This window comes from Rhea pennata, chromosome 10 (assembly GCF_028389875.1).
Source record: "Rhea pennata isolate bPtePen1 chromosome 10, bPtePen1.pri, whole genome shotgun sequence".
Classification (NCBI taxonomy): Eukaryota; Metazoa; Chordata; class Aves; order Rheiformes; family Rheidae; genus Rhea; species Rhea pennata.
Window position 1 is genome coordinate 2,628,564 of NC_084672.1, and position 19,374 is coordinate 2,647,937.

Consider the following 19,374-nt stretch of genomic DNA (forward strand, 5'->3'; position numbering starts at 1 on the left):
TGTTGTATCACGCTAGGTAACTGCAGCTGAAAGCCTGGAGCTGTACAAACAAGGCAGGACTCTGCCCATGACAGGCACTGAAACTCAGGAGTCCTCCAGGGCATGCTCTTTACAGCTCACTTTTCTTTCACCTCCAAGCTGTTAAACTCTACAAGTCAGCCCAAATGAACCACAGTCCCTATGAGATTTAGTGGTTCCTACCAATAACCTGAACCAGGTGGAGCAGCCAGCCTGAGTCTTGCTGAGTATCAGGGCCCAGAACAGCGAGCAAATGTGGAGTAACATTTGCCAGACACAGCTGCAGTAAAGCTAGCGTTTCTATTTCTGCATCAAGACGTAAAACTAGGATAGCTGCGATTTCACCTGGATGCAATGCAGCATCTCTCAATGTTTGCTCTAACCCTGACCCCTCTCTTCTTCCCCCAGCACCAGTGCAGGATGAGGCTTTGGCCCTTAAATACATAGCAAGGACTCTCAGGAACTCTAGTTAAGCTTCAGTTGAGTTAATTTGGCTGCATGCACCATCCAGTTGTATCATATAGATCAGAGCCTCTCCCACAGGGTTTTGGGCCCGTTTTCTGTACAGTCACAAAGAGTGCAGCCTCCTTCAGCAGCCCTACATGGATAATCTATTTTTTTCTAGGTGTCATTTGAGACATCTCCATCCTCAGAAGTTATTGAAGCCTCGCCTACTCATTAACTTTTGTTTCTCAGCTTGTGGCTTGGTTCAGGTTTAACTGCAGCACTAGCTTCTAAGTTCAGTTCTGTTGTGGGTGTCTCTATTAGCAGCACGTGGCAGTTCTTCCTCAGGCTTCACAGACAGCTCATCAAGTTAATGTAGGCTGCTATGTCTCTTCCCTTAGTACAACATTATCCACGAACAGTAAAACCTTTCCTATTCAATTTGCTTGCTACTCTTGAAAGACTAGAATAACATGGTGCAAAAGCTCCACCATGTTGCAGTTGGGTTTCAGTAAGAAAGTTTATTTCTTGTGCTTTTTACTTTGCTGCCATTACCTAGCCATAAGCTGGAAATGTTAAATTATAAAATATGCAGCATTAACCAGCCAATTAAGTTGCCAGTTCTAATTTTGGACAGAAAACTGGACAAAGAAATAATCAAAGGCTTCCAAAAAAAAAGCAGATGGCTAGAAAGCACTTCTGGCAGTCATGCTACTCACACATGGGACCACTTGAATTTAACAAATCAGATGAGAGAGGGAACACTGAAATGGAAATTGGGGCTCTACTCCACACAAATTCTTCAAAATGTTTGTTCTGGATTTGTATATCTACTGCAGTTTACAACTCTAGACTAGATATAGCAAGAGTAATATTAGAAGAAAAGAAGAATACTAGAAGAAAAACAAAATAATTAAACTATTGGCTAGATCACACAAATTGTCTCCCTGTATGCAAATCACATCCAAGTCTAACAGATTTCCTAAACCAAAGCTGGTACTAAAGGTATCTTTCAGTAACACAGCAATAATGCTCCACAGACATTAGAGCAGAAGAAACTTCCCGATTCAAACTACAGAGCTACAAACAAGCCACACATCTGCAAGTACACTTATACAAGTTACACCTGAATGAGAAAGAAACCCACAGCAGCTAGTGTCAGTGAACGAGAGGGCAGCTGTTTGCCAGCGTACACCAGGTTAGAGACTGTAAGGCACAGTACAATAGTTCCTATCCCATCAAGGAGGACAAATTACAAGGGCAACGCTAGTAATACTACTGCAAAGAAACAGTAAAGGATCCACAACAAAAGGGAAGAAAGAAAACACTCATTCCACCAGTCTTGCTGTAAGAAGCCAATTACCTAAATGTTTAACAGGAAAACATGAAGCCCTTTGTAGCTGTGATGCCAATTGCAGCTTAATGTAAATGTACGTCCAACGATGACATCACCTACCACAACCAAAAATTAAGACGAAAGTTCTGCTAGTCTCAGTGACTAGTCACTCACCAGGGAACCAGTGGTTTTATGGGCACACCTTCCTGAAGAATCCAAAAATAACATTTTTCCATGCGGCAGAAATTCCTGTAGCGTTCACGCTTTTCATTTCAGTAATGCTGCAATCCAAAGTGCCAGCCTCCTGTAATGAGGTAATGTGACAATGTAATTTGTAGCATTTTATTCTGTCAAAATTGATCTTAATATTGCCATAGCAACTAGATCAAAACAAAAGATGGGGCAGAGAGAGTAAGTTTCTCCCTGCCACCACCCAGCTTTTTATATAAATATAGATGTGTATATTCTATATATAAAAAACACTGTAAAGTTCATGATTCACAATTAAACATTGCAAGAAAAAACAGCATGGGAGAAATAGCAGCACAGTAGTGTGACATTTTGAAAAGAAATGCTAGCAAATTTGTAAACTGACAACAATAGATTTTAAAAACTTGTTGTTCAATTACCAGACACCCTTGCATATGCCTCTCCTGGTTAAACACAGTCAGAAAAGGGGGTATTATCCATTTCTGATTGGGCTAGGTCGAAGTGAATACAGGCTTTGACTGCTGCATGAGGTGGAGAATGTTCCAACTCCCCCACCCACATGGAGAACATAACTTTTTAACCATTACTCCTTAACGTGTTTGTTAAGGAAGCTTGGCTCCTATTTAGCTATCTAAGCATGGTTTTGGAAGTGCTCTATGCCCTGTTCTTCCAAATATCTGCCAATGTATTTTAGTACCTTTGTGGGAGCAGAGCTGAGTCTGGAAGTCATGAGTACTAAACACGTAGAAAAACCCTGGATTTGGACCCCAATGCAGTTTCCAATCAACCAGTATTAATTAGCGTGCAGCCCCTTCCTTTTAAAACAAAGATTGACTTCTATAATAGTGAGATAAAAACCTGGGTCCTCCTACAGACTATTTCTTAACTGACATCAGAGAAGTTTCCAAACATTCCTTGCAAGAAAAGGAGAGGTGTAGAATACAGACTGCCAAACACACACTGTGTACAGGTGCACACATACCCTGCAAGCTCCAACCATCAGCCTCCAAATCCCAAAACAGCCACGTGGTTCCTGACTTGGGCTTTAACAGCTTCTGATTTGGGCTTTAACTCCTCGAACATGGCACGTACCTGCATCTAGAAGTCCGTGGAAGTCTTTCCTGAAGGCTGCACGGAGTCGTTTACAGTCCCTAATATAAAAACACACAACAATTTTTGACAGATTCCTAAAATGCTTGGGAGGGAATTGCTGAGGACAGCATGCCAGGAGGGAGCAGGATGTTAGACTCACCTTCATGGTGCTTTATCACTGCAGGTCCACCCATGTTTTTGCCGTAGCCTGCTATCTACAGAGGTCACCAGATTGCTGCTTCTAAAGCGGGCTGCATCAGCAAGGCTAAGTGATCCTGGCTGGAAGGCAGCTCATCTTCTAGGCCTACTGTGGGATATGTTTTTGCATTCCAAGCTCTCTCGACTGAAAACAAGATTTCTCCATCAGTTTAGAAGGTGGATACGATGGACAAAAATTTCTTGATGGGCCATTAATCCTAAAAAAAAAAAAAAAAAAAAAAAAAAAAAAAAAAAAAAAAAAAAAAAAAAAAAGGTACGCATGCTTAATTTGAAGTATATGAATGTTTCCAAGGATTACTTGCACTACTAAAATTAAACACACTCGAGTCCTTCACCTGAGCAATGGCCTAGGGCCCCTGACCCTCTAAAGTCCTATTCAAGTCGGTGGTGACTCTCCTGAGTAATGACAGTGAGGAATTTGATCCTGGCAGGAGCTGAGCTATATACATAGCAAACTCAGAGCTCCTTCTGCAATAACTTCGGTCCTTACATGGTCGGGTAAGATGGGCATTCATTCCCGAGCTTATCTGACAACTGACATGGGCTTGGCATGACTTCAGCTGCATATACTTACAAAAATGTATTCCACAAGCTGTTACTTTTTTAAATCAGAAAGCACCAATCTGCTGCTTCAGCAAGGAAAGCAAAAAAGCTTATTTAGGCAACAACGTTTAAGAAAATCAAAAATAGATTTAACTGCAGACTTCTTCCTAATTATCAGCGTCAGAGAAGATGCACCTTTTCCATGCGAAACCCCTCATTACTCCTTCTTTCCAATAAAGGCAATTAACAATGAACTTAAAAGTTCCTGTCTGTATCCCACCACTCTGCTCTTTGAAAAGGCATCTTGTACAAACCACATCAGAAAAACTGAAGGAAATTGAACATTTAAAAAAAAAAAAAAAAGATTTAAAAATTAAAATAGTATTTGTATCTCCCAAATGGGAAGTCTGGAGCAATAAGGGCAGGAAAGGGACCAGTGTTTAAGCTGATTGCCCCAGCAAGGTCCTCTGCCCTTTCAGCAGTGCCACAGTCCCTCAGTAAAACCATTTAAATTAATTAGGATCCGGCGGAAGGAGGGAGGCAGGGGGAAAGATGTCAGATTTTATCCGGAGCGTTAGTGACGGCTGGCCGGAGACGGGCTTTCGGGCCCGCTAATTGGGCCCGTGGGCCCCAGCGCCACCAGCGCTTTGACGTGACATGTTCGAACCGCGCGGGCGGCCCCGCGGCCCCAGCGCCCGCGGCCTCGGGCTTGGCCACCATCGACCCACGCGTTCCCCCGCGCAAGGAGCCGGGATCTGCAATTCACACAAATAAGAGTCTTCTGTGTCACAGTGGCCTTATGGACATGGATCTTATTAAGCTTTTTACCTAATTAGCAACTTTCCTTTTTCAGATACATAAAGAAAAAGCTAAGGCAGCAATTAACTGCAAGCTTTATTGAGCACAACAGAAGCATAGTTTCCTTGGGCAATATTTCCAGGTGGGTTTGCATATATATGCATATACATACATACATACATACATATATATATATATATATATATATATATAATTGCATGTTCTCATTCACACTTGCACATAACTGACTAGACAAATATCATCACATTAGGAAGAACCAGGATCAGAAGGGAAACACTGCAACATTTAGGTTTGATCTGGTGAGCATTAGATCACGATTCACTTTGGCATAAAAGCTCAAGAGCACGTTTAGCCGAGGAGAAATGCATTACAATGGCTTGAACAAGAAGGAAGTAAGTCTAATGTTTCGTGGGCTGCATTTGCTGTGGAAATCCTAATAAATGCATATTCTTAACGCTTACATTGTATCTAATGAACTGGTTTTAAAATTTCAAATATCTTCAGTAACAAATTGGAAGATCTTATCTGCTTCTGACTCCCCAACAGATAGGATTTTATTTTAGAAGGTAACAGAAAATTGACAAGAAAAAGCCTGTTTCAAAGGTAAACAACACACTACATGTATCCTCATTGTATTTCACAGCAGCATTCGTAAAATAAGTAATCTTCATTTTTTAATAAAATATATTTATAAACCTCTGTAAGCAGTTCTAGTATCATTGTTTTCCAGGACACATAATTACAACAATTATTTTACACCTTTGCTGTTGTGCAGTGCCAGGCTGGAGAGGGCAGGGGGAATCTGCACGCAGTAAGAAAAATACTTCACAGTTTAATGGCCACATGTTATCTCAGGAGGAGAAAATGAAGAAAATTTGTTTTTTATGTGCTCTCTATCACATAAAGATAAATGCAGAGCAATGCTTCTTAGAGGCTGGCACCTGCTCAGGTCTCAGGAAATTTCACCTGATCAAGTAAAACACATTTAAAAAGAATAATGGAACCAAATCAGCTATTTTTAGATCAGAAGTTATCTCCAAAGAAGAGTCCTTTTCACTTCAGCGCACTGACTTTCCGGCCTTGCATTACCTCGTCTTCCTCTTGCCTGCAGGGCCTTCCGGGCAGCCCGGGCGGCCAGCCTGGCCGCAAGGCCAAAGCACTCCGCGCAGAAGCACGGGTTACCGAGCCGCGCTCCCATCCGCAAGGCAAGCGCAGCTCTGCAAAGAGCAGCCACTGAAGCCATGCAGCTGGGAAGAGAACGGGGAAATCTAGCCATTAGCTGCCCAAAAAGCAAGTCAAAATAGTATCGCTTAGGTTGAGGTGTTGCTGGAGAGACTAAAGCCCAAGCTACAGCCTCGACACGGCCCAACGAAGCTGTGTAGCGCCCCGAGGAGAGACGCCGGCACGGTCCTTGCTGAGCTCCTTGCTATAATGCTCACAACGTCCAAACAATTAGTTTAAAGCTTAACTAGATGTGTGTGTATGAGCTGCAGTCATATCTCATCTATCCCAAGACTGGACAGAAAGCCCTGCCAGCTACAGGGAGGGAGGGAGGAAAAGACAGTGCACAGGCAGCAGTAACTTAGTTAGGAATAGCAGGACTAACTCATCAAGCTGCTCCATTTCAACTCTTGGTCCAGCTAGCGCTTGTATATCAAGCCCTGACCCAAATTCTGTTGTTTCATCTTCACTGCTACATTAAACAGTAGTTGACCCTACGCAGTTTTACAAACGGCTTAACTCAGTCTTTTGCTTTCCTCATGCTCACATCCACACATTGCTACTGCTGCCCTCACATCACAACCCCTTCAGCCTCCTCCCCATTCCTTCTCAGTCACAGCAGCCAGCAAAGCACTGGGTCCTTCTTGGTGGCAGTGTAGTCCCAGACTGGCTTCACAGCAACTTGAAACTGCAGGTTCTAGATATGCATTTTTCACAGTAAATAACCATGCCCAGCTGCGTTTCCCAGCTACGCCTCTCCATCAACAGGCCCCCCGGGGTCTCTCGATGGGGCAGACCACACTCCTTTTCACATCTGTGCAACTCACAGGAGGAGGTTAGAAAGGTCTTTATAGTTTAGACGCAAACCCCAGCATATGAATCCACGTCTTTCAAGAGAAGCTGACCTTCTGCTAATGTGTTTGCATACTCCTCAGTAAGAGGTGCTCCAGTGAACCACTCCAGTGTCTGTGGTTCTAATGCAAACTGGGCTTTTACTTCTGGCTTGTGTTCATCTAAGCACATTACCTTCATGCAACAACTAGAACTCACATATCTAGAAAGAAAGCAGATTGCATAAAACAAGCTGCTAACTCTTTCTCATATGTGCAGATATGATGCCAGTTCCCAGAAGTTACTGCTATTGAGTAAGTATCTGTCTGTTACAAACTGAACTGAGCGTGGCAAAACTCTGTAAATATCTGAAATTTCAAGACAGATAAATGTTATGTAAGCTTAAGTTTTGCAGCTTTATTATTGTGCACTGTTTCATTCCAAGTTGCTCTGCACGTAGAAAGCAAACATCATTGAATTTATTTTAAAAAGGCAAAATAAAGTTTACAATTCTGCCTGACCTAAAGTTTGTTTATAAACACAGGAGCAGACTGGCCTTATTGCACTGGAAATGACAGAAAAATCTATCTGCAAGTTGAATATGAGCCAATAGTGTGCTCTGACTGCAAATAAGACAAAGGGCATAGTGGGCTACCTCCGAAGAAGCACTGGCTTTCAGATGAAGGAACGTGCGATTACCCTTCTCTACTTGACCCCGGTAAGGCTGTTCCTGGGACACTGCATCCAGTTTTGGGTCTCCCAGTTCATGAGGGATGTTGAGAAACTGCAGAGTCCAGCAGAGAGCTACCAGGATGGTCAGAAGCCTACAGCATGTGACCAACAAGCAGCTCGGCCTGGATGGTCTGGTAGAGACCAATAATAACGGGCTATCTAATAGCAGCCTACAACTAGCTGAAGGGCAGGTATATTGACAGCAGAGGCAAACTTCTTGTTAAAGACAGATGATAGAATGGCAGCACTACCACAAACTGTATCTTGGGCAGTTCAAACTGGGCATTAGGAAAAACTTTTTCAGAAGGGTGACGCAGTCCTAGAATAGGTCACCAGAGAGGCAGGGAATCTTCATCCTTGCAGTCTTTCAAGATGCTGGTAGCCAAAGCCATGGCTGACCTGATCTAGTATTGGCAACAGCCGAGCTTTGAGCAGGAGGTCATACAGGAGAGCTCCAGAAGGTCCTCCCCACGCTCTACTGCCTCTGTGAAGTTATACTAGAATAGAGAGGGCTGAAGCCACAACAATAGGAGACATGCAGGAATCCTTCAGCAGGCACAAAAAGCAGGAAAAAGCTCTTCACCATCCTCTCTGGCAACTAGTCTTAAACAGAGCAGTGTCAGGTAATCTCCAGAAAGCCTTCCCTTCCTCCTCAACAGGTCTGTGGAGACCACTTAAAAGGAAATGCACTTACAGTTAACAGCGTCTGGATAACAGTGCAAAGAAATTCCTATTAAGGTTATCAGATTTACTGAAGTTTGTCAGTAGTAAGCATTCAAAAAATCATGCAAATACCAGAAAAAAATAAGAAGGTTATTATATTATTTATGAGATATTTTTATTGCCTCTGCAATTTTCAGCTTTTAGACTCTACATTTTTATCCATGTACAAGTAATTCGAGTGAAAGCTGAGTCAAAGAGCTCAACTTATGTCACTCATAGGATAAAATGACAACATGGAATATAATAAAATTTTTGATACAATAATGAGATGTATTTTTATTTTCTGAAGCTATGCTGCCATAGTGTAGTGAGGAGGTAAGAAGCCATTCAGTGCCTAAGTTCCATTTATCGCCTCCAAATTTTGGAATGAGCAATTGCACAGTCTTTCTAAGCAAATGTGAGCTTCCAAGAGGCCATATATACTAGCTTGGGTTTTGTGCTGATTTTGGAATAGGGGCTAAGTAAACTCACATCTCTGATCACCTAGACAGACCCTTTAATGTGCAAAAGAACAGTCAGCAAGAGTAAGAGCTAGATAATTCCTATCTTGTCTCTCATTTCAAGAAGAAAAAATTACAAGTTGAAATACAGGAATTTCCAGCTTCCTGTCTAAGTATGACCTGAATGTGAGATGGTTTAGTCTACAAATGTTTGTTTTAAGGTTTCAACACACAATACAGTCTACTTTGAAGGTAGCTTGCAAAAAGTCAAAGAAACGAGAAGTGTGCAAGATGAACGAATGAAGCTGCTGTGTGACCGGCTGCGGTCACAGACCAGCTACAGCTGAAGGGGAACCAGCCTTTTCAGTTTCTCACGCATATGTTCTCATTTTAACACATCCACGTTTTTCTTCAGTTTTCAGTTTTTTCAGTTTTCAATTTTGAAATGCTTCACAAAGCATATAATTCTAGAGAACCGGAAAGCTTTGTTGCAAGTGTTTCTTCCAGTCAAACTTTTAAACATATACATCTGCTGTGTCACTTTTTTACATGAATACAGATTTTTTTTTTTTTTTCTAAATGAGGGCTCATTAGAAACACATTTTCAAGCTGAACACATGGGTTTTGACACATTGGTATTTTTAGTGAGAAAGCATCCTGTTAAGAAATTCTTGACCAGGTACTAGCACCTAGCCACCATACTTTATCTTTTTTAGATACCCAAATGCCTTTAAAAGCCAGATGATAAGCTACCTAATCACTATGGCTCCACTCACTGTGCCCCAGGAGGATGTTACAAGACCATGTTGGGGTTTCATTCTCAAGCCCTTGTACTCTGTAGCAGTGGACTGTTCTCCATATTCACCCCACTCTTACAGGTAAGACTGGGCAGGATCTGGCTACATAACTTGCATCATAACAGCAAACTGCACATATTTTAAAAGATTATCAGTCAACTACAATTCTTTCCACTGGAGAAATGGTTACTCAGTTAAGATAAACAAAGAAATTCCCATGCACTGAAAAGGAAAAACCTATTAACTGATTAAACATGTGAATCAGTTGATAAACAGGTTATCAAAGCTCTGAAAACATTTTTAACAATGACCCTTCCTGAAATTTTTAACAATAACCCATAAAAGCTAGAATAATTCAGCACTCTACAGGAAACCAACTGGATACAAAACAGAATGCATTTCTGATCTAAGAGGCTGCACATACACAATATAAAATTACAGATTCAGACAATAGTTATCGGTAAACTAGTGCTAACCATTTTAAATTGGAAAATTCAAAACTTTGGATAAAGTTCTTCAAAAGGTTTCTAAACCTTTCAGCATATAGGAAAAATGATGACTCATATCCCACCTGATAGATATTGGTAATTCATTCCATGTTTCAAATTTTTCAAGTAATTATAAAAATACTTGTTAAAAAATAAAATCCATTATTTTCAGGACAAATTGAAGATATGGAAGCAGAACGGGAATGCAGAAATTTGCATTTTTGCACAACGGCTTAAGCATTACTTGCAAGCATGTAAAAGCAAAATGTTGCATATACTAATAAGTAAGCACTACTCTATGAAAAAAAAAACAAATCTACTAAGTACAGTTCAGAAAAAGTTAAGCTGAAGAAACTGTAGACCCAGCCCTTGTGATAGATGATAGTTGCTTATAAACAATTCCAGATCTATAGAAGAGCTTAGAGCAACTTTTTGGTCAAGAAAAGAGATGAATTTGGGTACCAGATTAGGATCCAGGTTAATCAATAACGTTACTATCGCTCAAATGGGACAAACAGACAGAACCTACAGTATTTTAAAAAAATGCCAGTCATGCATTTCAGATGCAGATTTACACCTTCCCAAAATTCAGAGAGATATTCAGATCCAAGCAGTTTTCAGCGCATTTCATACAAAATGCAGAGCATTTCACTTTGACATCTGTTCCGCTTCCCCATGCCCTGCAGTTTGGCCAGACAAAACTGCTGCTAATCAAAATAGATCCAAATCCTAAATATCACTTCTGCATAGGTTTGTGGCTAGTACATCATCTACAGTTTCTTTTCCCTTTCAGCACCAGAAATGTCAGCCTGGCTAAAAAACAACATCACAAGTCAGATAGAACCTGGACAGGACCCTGGTGGAAATCCCGCAGCGCAGGGTATCTCTGATAGCTAGCCAAGACTCTGACATAAAACTTTTTCATCAAGTAAGGACGTCTTTTAAGACCACCTTAAGAAAAAGAAATCCTTAAGAAAGAGATCCAGGCTTTCCACCAGTTACTGCAGAACATTAAAGTTAAAATGGTCAACTTTCAAACTTTCGGCTTTACAATGGCTTTAAAACCCTGTGTAAAAAATCCTCTCAGCCATCTCATAAGCTCAAAACGACATACTGAATTAAAAGCCAGAGTTAAAAGCCAGTGTTTTATTTTCATTCCAGAAACACAACACTGGAAAGTAATCAAACAAGGCATTTATCAACGTACAAGTAAAAATAGAAAATAACCAGAAGTTTTCAATTTTGAAAAACCTGCCACCATCTTTGGAAACATCACATGTCAAAAATATGTTTTGCTCATGGTATAGAAAGATCATATTTATCTGGCTAGAACCCTGATCTCAATAAGAACTGATGCCTGTACTTTCAGAAGAGGAAGAAAATGAGAAGCTCAGATAGTTATTTTTAAAAAGATTTGCTAATTTTTTTCCAAGGCTATGATGAGTTTGGACTATGGCTGAGACCCATGTAGACCTTGGGCTTGGAAGGAGAAGATGCACTCAGCACCTCTCTAAAGAGCTCTTCAGTTCATTAAATCTGGAGAGAGATGCATTCAAAGGATTTGATGCTTCCAATATCTTTGCAAAAGATGTAGAAATTGCCCAGTTCGTATAGTTAAGATCATGTTGCACTTTTTTGATCTGCAGAAACAAAGCAGTAGGAGAACAGCATGTTCTCCCCTCGCCTTCCGCCCTCAGCGGAAGCACAGCCGGAAGCTCCCAGCAGGAGCCACTGCCTTTCAGAGGTCCTTAACTCCGTGTGAACAGAAATCCAGAAAAGTTTCCATATCACCCCTGGCCCAAACAATTCCTCCTCCTCCTCCTCTGCCTCAGAGCTGGACTCCCCATGTACTTTGTGCAAAGCAGCAATGTATTTTTCCCTACTGACATTAAAATAATCTCAAGTGTTCCTTGAAACTAGATCAGGCATAAATATTTGCGGTTGATTTTGAAGCCCTTCATTTCTGCCTGCTCATGCCATGCCTTTGAGCAGCAGTTCTCAGTTAGATCAGCACAGCCTTCTTGTAAAGCCAAACCCTTTGTTCTTCCAGAAACTGCTTTTTTCAAATGCTTGTTTCCAGGTGCTCAACTTAGATGCCTTAAAGGATTTTAAAATTTTCAGAATGTGACAACATAGACCTTCTAAGTTATCTTGTTCAAGACAACCCAAAACTGAGGCATCCACTGGGATCTCCAAAATTTTCTATTGTCTGCTAATAGAAACTTGGTTACCCAGAAATACATTTACAGTTGCCACTTCTTTATATATCCCAATCGTTTTGGTGTTCCGTTAATGATTTTTGTATTCCAGTCAGATATTCTTCCATTATACATACCATATATTCTTTGTTCTTCTTCTAGGGATGAAATCCAAGTAGAGCAGTACAAGCATAAAAAAATTACACCTAGATTCACGATACAGTTCAAGAGCAAAATAGTGCTGCAGATAATTAATAACATACATGTACTATTTTTCCTTCTATGTGGATGTGGCTGTGGGCATAAAACAGGGCTGAACAGTCCTAATGTTTCAGCAACAGCAAGTGTATCTCGTATTTTAAAAAGCTAGCGCTGTCACATCAATGTGTAGTCACATCAGCCATGGCGTTGACCCCTCCAGCAGTTTGCCCTATCTTGCAAGTGAAAAAGTCAGTGGGATGGAGAAATGCATCAGCGTGACCTGTGAAGCAGCTCGTTTGGGAGCCCCTGTGCCCACGGAGGCGGCTGGAGCAGTGGGCACCGCTGGCAGGCCGCCCGGCACGGGCCCCCAGATCAGCCGCTTGGGCCTCACCATGCACTGCTCACAGTGCTAGAGACCAAAAGGAAGGGGACAGAGGACAAAAGGAAGGGGACAAGGAGGGCTGGGAAAAAGGACAGATCCCAGTGAAAAGTGAAGATCTTTAATTTATCAAGGGAAAAAAAGGGGGGGGAGGGAGTCTTCCAGAAAATACTCAGTTAAAAGAAAAAAAAAAAAAAACTTTGCAAAACACAAAACAGTGACAGTATCATTTTCAAAAACAAGTTTAAGTTTCAAGTTTGGAAATTAAGGCAAAGAGTATTCAGCAAAAATACAAGCAGGTCTAGCCCTTGCTGTAGATCAGCCCAGATCCCAGACTGGGGGGTTGGCTTGCCAGATTTCCCTGCAGCTTTGCTCTGCAGCGGGGTCTCCTTCACACCTCGCTGCACCGGGGCAGGGTGCCGCAGGGCTCGCACGCAGCCCCACTCGCTATTTGCAGCAGGCCTCTCAGATAGCTGAAAAGGCTGCAGCCAATTTGCTCCCAAAATTGTAACTCAAACGTGTGCTCCGGTGGAGCATTTAGATGCCCGATCACTTTGCCCCGTTCAGCGAGCTGCAATGCAGCAGCTGAGCATACACTTAAGCTGGTGGCTTTTCAGAGGAGAGCAAACCCTGGGCAAATGCTCGCGCCCCACTGGCTCCAGCCCACTGCGTGTTTGTGTGGGGTAAGAGGTTTGTTGAAGGAGAGGGAGGCTTTGGGTAGGGACCATGCCTTGCTGCCAGGCAGACGGCACTGCACGGATGAGTGCAGCCCCCGGCAAGGGATCTCCTTCCTCTCACAGGACGAACAGTGTGTCCCATTTATTCCCTCTTCCAGAGGGCAACAAGCTGGAAGAAGGTTGAAACAGTCAAGATTCAAAAAGGAAGAGAAATTAAAATGAACTGGTAAAGTGAACTGGTTCATAATGCAAACTATTATTCCAGTCCTTAAACACTCTTAATTAGCAAACTGCAAAGTTACAATAAAAGCAGATTGAGCATTCTTCAAAATAATACAGCTGTGGCAGCTAGGAACTTCCTGGGCAGAATGGAGGAAAGGCCATTGGAACCTCCTCAATTCTCCCACAACCCACCCCAAAGGAGCGCTGAAACCTGAGTGACGTCCACCCCTTCCCCAGCCAACGGTGAACGCAGATGACTGCTGTTGACGTGAACAGACTCATGGCGATTTACACCAGCGGAGGATCCATCCTCTGTATTTAGTGCTCAACACGGTGACGCTGCCATCAGCGAACCTGCAGCTCAGCAGGAACACGCATCCCAGCAAGGTCGCTCCAGCTGCAATACACTTTGTTTTGGGTCCTTCTGAAGCGTTTAATTTTGTTTTGGAAATTATATTAAAAAAATATTCAAAACAAATTGCCATTTCAAATTGGAGTTTCATTTTGGAAATTTTATAACAAAATATTTCATCTCTTCATACTGTTGCGGTAATTTTTTTGAATTGAATAATTAAATGAAGTTTCCATACATTCACAAAAAAAAAAAAAAAAAAAAAAAAAAAAAAAAAAGTAAGTGTCAAATCTGTAGTTTCACCCTAAGAGGTTAAAGGGGGGAGAAAAAAAGAAAATGTTTAAAAAAAAATGATCCCATTCTATCTCAGACTGCCTTTATTTAAAAATAAACCACGTGTAAAAAAAAAATCACTATCTATAGCATTATAGTTTGCAAAGATTGGGCAGCCAGGAATCACAGATAAGCCTTCTAAAGACAGTAAAGAAAAATCTTTTGATAGCACACAGCACATTGAACAGGCTTCTCCTAGTACTTGCAGTAATAAAGCTGTCAAGCACCGCAGCAAAGCAGAGCTAAGTGTTTCAGGACTCAGGCACATGAACTTCTATTACCCTGCATTAACATGTAATCGTTGCTGTGTGCACTGTTCTCAGCGGCAAATGCTCGTACAGGACATGAGTCAAAACTCTCCACGCGGGACAGGACAGGGGAACTGCCGCACTGTCCCCTGCAATGCTGAAGCCGACAACACCTGGCAAGGGCTAAATTGATACGTCTGGGTTATCGAAAATCTTCGCATGCGGTCAGTAATTTTTAAAATGGAAAGATATGTTATTAAATTTTAATAACTTTCATGTTTTACTTTGCACCAAATAGTTGCTAGTTTTATGAAGTTTAAGGGCTGAACGAGCAATTTCAGTATAATCATATATGATTGCTGCAAGTCCATAACAGCCTACGGTCTGAGAATAGCAGGACCGAAGGGGTGATCTGTCGCTTCACAGTTTGGGACACCCTGGCCAAAGCAGAGAAGGAATACTGCAGAAGGAGGTTCAGCATATATCTTCAACATCTTCATCAGTTCACCCAAGCTGGCTATGTCGAGACAGACTGGTAGACACTTGTCATCCTTCCGGACGCATGGTATTGCACTCAAGCTAAGAACACCACAATGCGGACAGCTTTTGGACCTGACTGCAAAGACCACCCGACCACTTCCCACAGAGCTGATGGCTCAGAGGTCCCTGCACCACTTCCTTGGGCACTGCAGAGATGCCCATTTTAGATACAAAAAAGGGTGGGCTTAAGAGGGGAAACACAAAGTGCTCTGTAAATAAATCAGAAGTGCAAGCAGCAGAAAAAGTCATCTAATCTGAACATTTGTGCAACAAGCAGTAGACATAACCAAGCTGTTAATAAATGCCACCTAGAAAGCTGCAAAAGGAGCAGAAAGGTTCTGGCACAGCCTTCCAGGAAGATGGGAGGAACACAAACCAAACAAAAATGTTACTGTGTTTTATAATGGATGTTTATAAATTCACAACAGAAATGAGAGGACATAGTGACCTGTGAGAGCAGGGACTGGACTTTCTCAGTTCTTACCCTGGAACTGTGCTTCTGGATCCCCCAATCACCCTTCCCTTCCCACCATGGCAGTGGTCTGGTACATGTTTAATGTATATTTGCTATAAGAGTATTACTGAAAAAAAAAAACAATGTAGGAGCATTCATCAACAGCAAGATATGATTGCACAGAGAGTAGGTAAATACGTCCACACGAGGCTGACCATTTGCTCTGTTCTAGATGTTGCTGATGTAGGGAATGGGTTACTGTGTCCAACCAGCTCCTCAAGTCCTTCACTCATCCTTCCAGAAATTATCACTCCCCCCCACCCCAGGCTCACAAGCAAAGCCCTAACCACAGGTCACAGTGACAGAAGTTAAGAAAAAGAGCTCCAAGATCAGCAGTTTCCCCTGAGCTGAGCTGGGGTGAGGTTAAAGATGCTGGTGGATCAGAGGGATGGTGCCATCCAGCAAAGTGCCAGAGCAAGGGCAACTAGAATAGGGGGGCTTACTGGGAGAACAGACCAGTGATGACTATCATAGCTACACTGCCCTGTTAAAGTAGGTTTTATTTTCTTGAATTGCTTCTATGAATCCTGGCATGTTTCCTTAAAGGCTTTGCTCCTGGACAGGCAGCTCTAGTTAAACTTCCCCGAGTGGAAGGAAAAGCCAGCATATCTACATATGTGCCTGGGCAGGCAGGTAGGAAGTTGTGCTCTCCTAGCTTCATAAAAACACAGTGCTGTAGAAGTTTAAGGTGCATTTATTCCTTTGGCTTTAATTTGATGCATTGTAATCCGCCTGCCTTGCCTTTCACCATCTTGCTTTAACAAGTGTAGCCTGGGGGGATTTCTGAGCCTGCATCTCCACCTCAGGTTAAAGTGGTTCTTGATGACAGATGGAGCTAAGCACACTTGCTCCGAACCTGAGCTCTCAGCAAGAAGCACGTAGCTAAAATTTGCCAAATTACATTCAGAAAAGCCCTGACTGAAAAGGATCTTCATTGTGAAATGCTGAAAGACACAACCCCCCAAAATCCACAGAATTGCACAGCTAAAAGGCAGGAAACAGCTATGTTTTCTTCTTCCCATTCCTGCTTCTCACAATACAGTGACCTGCAAAGGGCTCACTTCAGGCTCCACTCTCTCCACGAACAGCTCATTTTCAGCAGACAATCACATGGCTTTGATGTGTCACAGGGCAAATGCCCTTAGCGTAGGACCCACAGATAATCCCACCTCAGGCCAACCTAATCTCCACCGGAGCTAGGTGGACTTCTGAGTTTGAGGAAGCGTAGGTCTGCAACAACGTACGCAAGCAAATAAAATGGCTACTTCCATGGAACTGCATCAAATCACTTTTGCTCCCTGTTTTTTTCACCTGTTTAAATTCATAACTGCTGCTCAGAGATTCAGTCAGACTGTTCTAATTGTGGCTGTCTAATGATCTTCCACTGCTTCAGTACCATCCCCGTCATGGGAGTCTTCTGCTGGAGATGCTTTGGGGATGATGCCAATAAAAAAAATAAAAAAATAAAAAAAATAAAAAAACCTACACACATGTACCTTGATTCAACTATATTTCTGTGTATTATATATACAGAATATATATAGTGTGAATATATATTTATATAAATATATATTTTATATATATATAAAATATATATATATATATATGCACAATCTATTTAAATCCAACTGGGGAAAAAAAAATCACTAAAAGATGACGTGTGAAAACTTGGGTTTAGTACTGAGGAACTTCCTTGTTTTGTGCAAGTTTCTGCTTCTCAGAATAAAAGAACGGAAAGAGGGAATGATTAAACACTGCTAATGCATGCCATTCTCCTCCACTTTCCTGAAATTAGTGTCCTGAAAATGTGGTAATTCATTTTCCTATGACACTATTTCAGAAGTACATCTCTTCAAACATCTCGAAAACATCCACTTGCTCTGCCCACCATAGCAGGAACCAGAGAAAATTAGACTGTCTGTGCACTCAGCCAGGGCCACATTTGTGGATCACCTCTGCCCTCCTCTATAGACTAGCTTCAGAGCTCATTTTGCGGTTCCTGAGAGCTTGCCGTTGCCCATGAGAACTCTTTACAACATATCTCCTGATGCGTTGAAGGCGTTGGTGCCTCTATCCCCAACAGACATCTTCTCTTAACCCTACCTGGTTGCTGTAGATCATTCTGGGATGAAAGAATACATGATATACAATACCATATGTCTAAATCTGGAAACAAAGACAGAGCAGCAGCTCACTGCTGCAGACAGAACACCAGTTCTCACGCAGAACAAGCTCTTTTCCTAGGAACAAAGCCCACTTACTCCAGCTGGGTACAGAAGGGCAGGCACATGCTGGGGAGAGGGGGGAGCAGGGAAAGCCTGGTTGTCTCACCAAGGCACAGACAGGCAAGGGGTTGTAGCACCTTCCTCCTACCTCTGCTGTTTTAGCAGCCACAGCACCACCAATCATTTTGTCCTACCTCTATCAAATGCAGATCTAAGTGCTTTTCCATTCTGACTCCAGCACAACCATATATATAAATACATATATAAATATATATATAAAAATTTGTGTATTTTCTGTTGGCATTCCCAGCTGTAGAGATGTCTACAGGCTGCATTAGGAGTGCCTAGGAATGACAGCACTACACTCAGTGTAGCAAGAAGCTCACCTATGCACACAAGATGTGGATGGTCCTGAACTGTGTACATACAAATATTTACTTCCTCCTCCCTAGAACAGACTTTAACCTGAGTGATCTACTTTCTCCAGTCTTCTTAAGAGAAAGGACTGGACAGTGTTCCACACAGTGGCCCACTGGAGTTCATCATCCAACAGTTGTCTTTGGTAATGCAAGAGCTGTGACAACCCACAATAACCAAGATCAGGATATGATGGCATTTACTAACCATTTCATTGAGTAGAATGTATACAAGCAGCAAGAGGAAATATCAACAAATTCCAGATGCAGAATGTAATTTTGTTTGGATGGCAGAATGTTACACATTGTTTTCTATAGGGGGAAAAAAAACCATCATTAAAACAGTGGAATTTCAGTAAACTGTACTTTGGGTTACAGCCCAGAATAGTTACACTCGGCAGTTCAGAGGCATTGGTAAAATATTCCAAGGTTCATAAATCCTCAGCTTTAATTTGTAGATATAGGTTACAGCTTTAGTATCACCGCAAGGGGGTAAATTATGCTCCCATCTAAACAGTTGCCAATGGGCCCTGTACCAAGCCTTGCAGTGCTATTGGGCAGCTTTCAGGAAAGTCATACATCAAAGTCGCTCAGGTTCTCTCTCCATGCCACTCGGACACTACATACTCAGAGTAGAAGGCTTCCCTGGCTGGAACAGGCCCTGCAGCACCTATTTTGAACTCACACCTTTAAGTGATAGTGTTCCATGAAGGATACAGTACCTAAACCTAATCTGGGTACAAATGAGGTGATTCCTCATCTCAAGCTCTCTCAGGATTGAGCCTAACACAATCATGCAGGCTCAGTATTAGCAAGCAGTTTGGGATTGATGAGAATTCATTTGTAAAAATCAAAAATCCAGAAGCATTTGGTGGCTTATGAAGAATTTTCATTCTCCAAAACAAGTTAAAAGGTTCTAGCACCCCATGCCTATGAAAAAAACAACTACTACTGTCTGAGAAGAGTAAGTTGACTAAGATCTCATTTGATATTAGACATATCTGCATGCTTTGCTATGTTAAATCAAGAGTCAAGCTGGTTCACAAGACTTACTGGTAGGATGTTGGTTTGTACAACAGAGACCTACAATCACTTTTAAGATCTGTCACATTGCCAAAACATCATGCTACTACTGGATAATAAAGGTGTAGGGTGA

The 19,374-nt window shown here is 41.9% G+C and overlaps 1 long non-coding RNA gene across 2 annotated transcripts in view; it reads right to left on the bottom strand.

The window, feature by feature from the left end:
• LOC134144752 (uncharacterized) overlaps window positions 1–19,374 on the bottom strand; it is a 181,891-nt gene that overhangs the window by 129,003 nt on the left and 33,514 nt on the right. For both annotated transcript variants that reach the window (XR_009959481.1, XR_009959480.1), the window contains exons 2-4: window positions 3,261–3,516; window positions 3,101–3,159; window positions 1,973–2,102 (exon numbers count right to left, since the gene is read on the bottom strand). This is a non-coding gene — a long non-coding RNA (uncharacterized LOC134144752). The remainder of the gene's footprint in view (window positions 1–1,972; window positions 2,103–3,100; window positions 3,160–3,260; window positions 3,517–19,374) is intronic.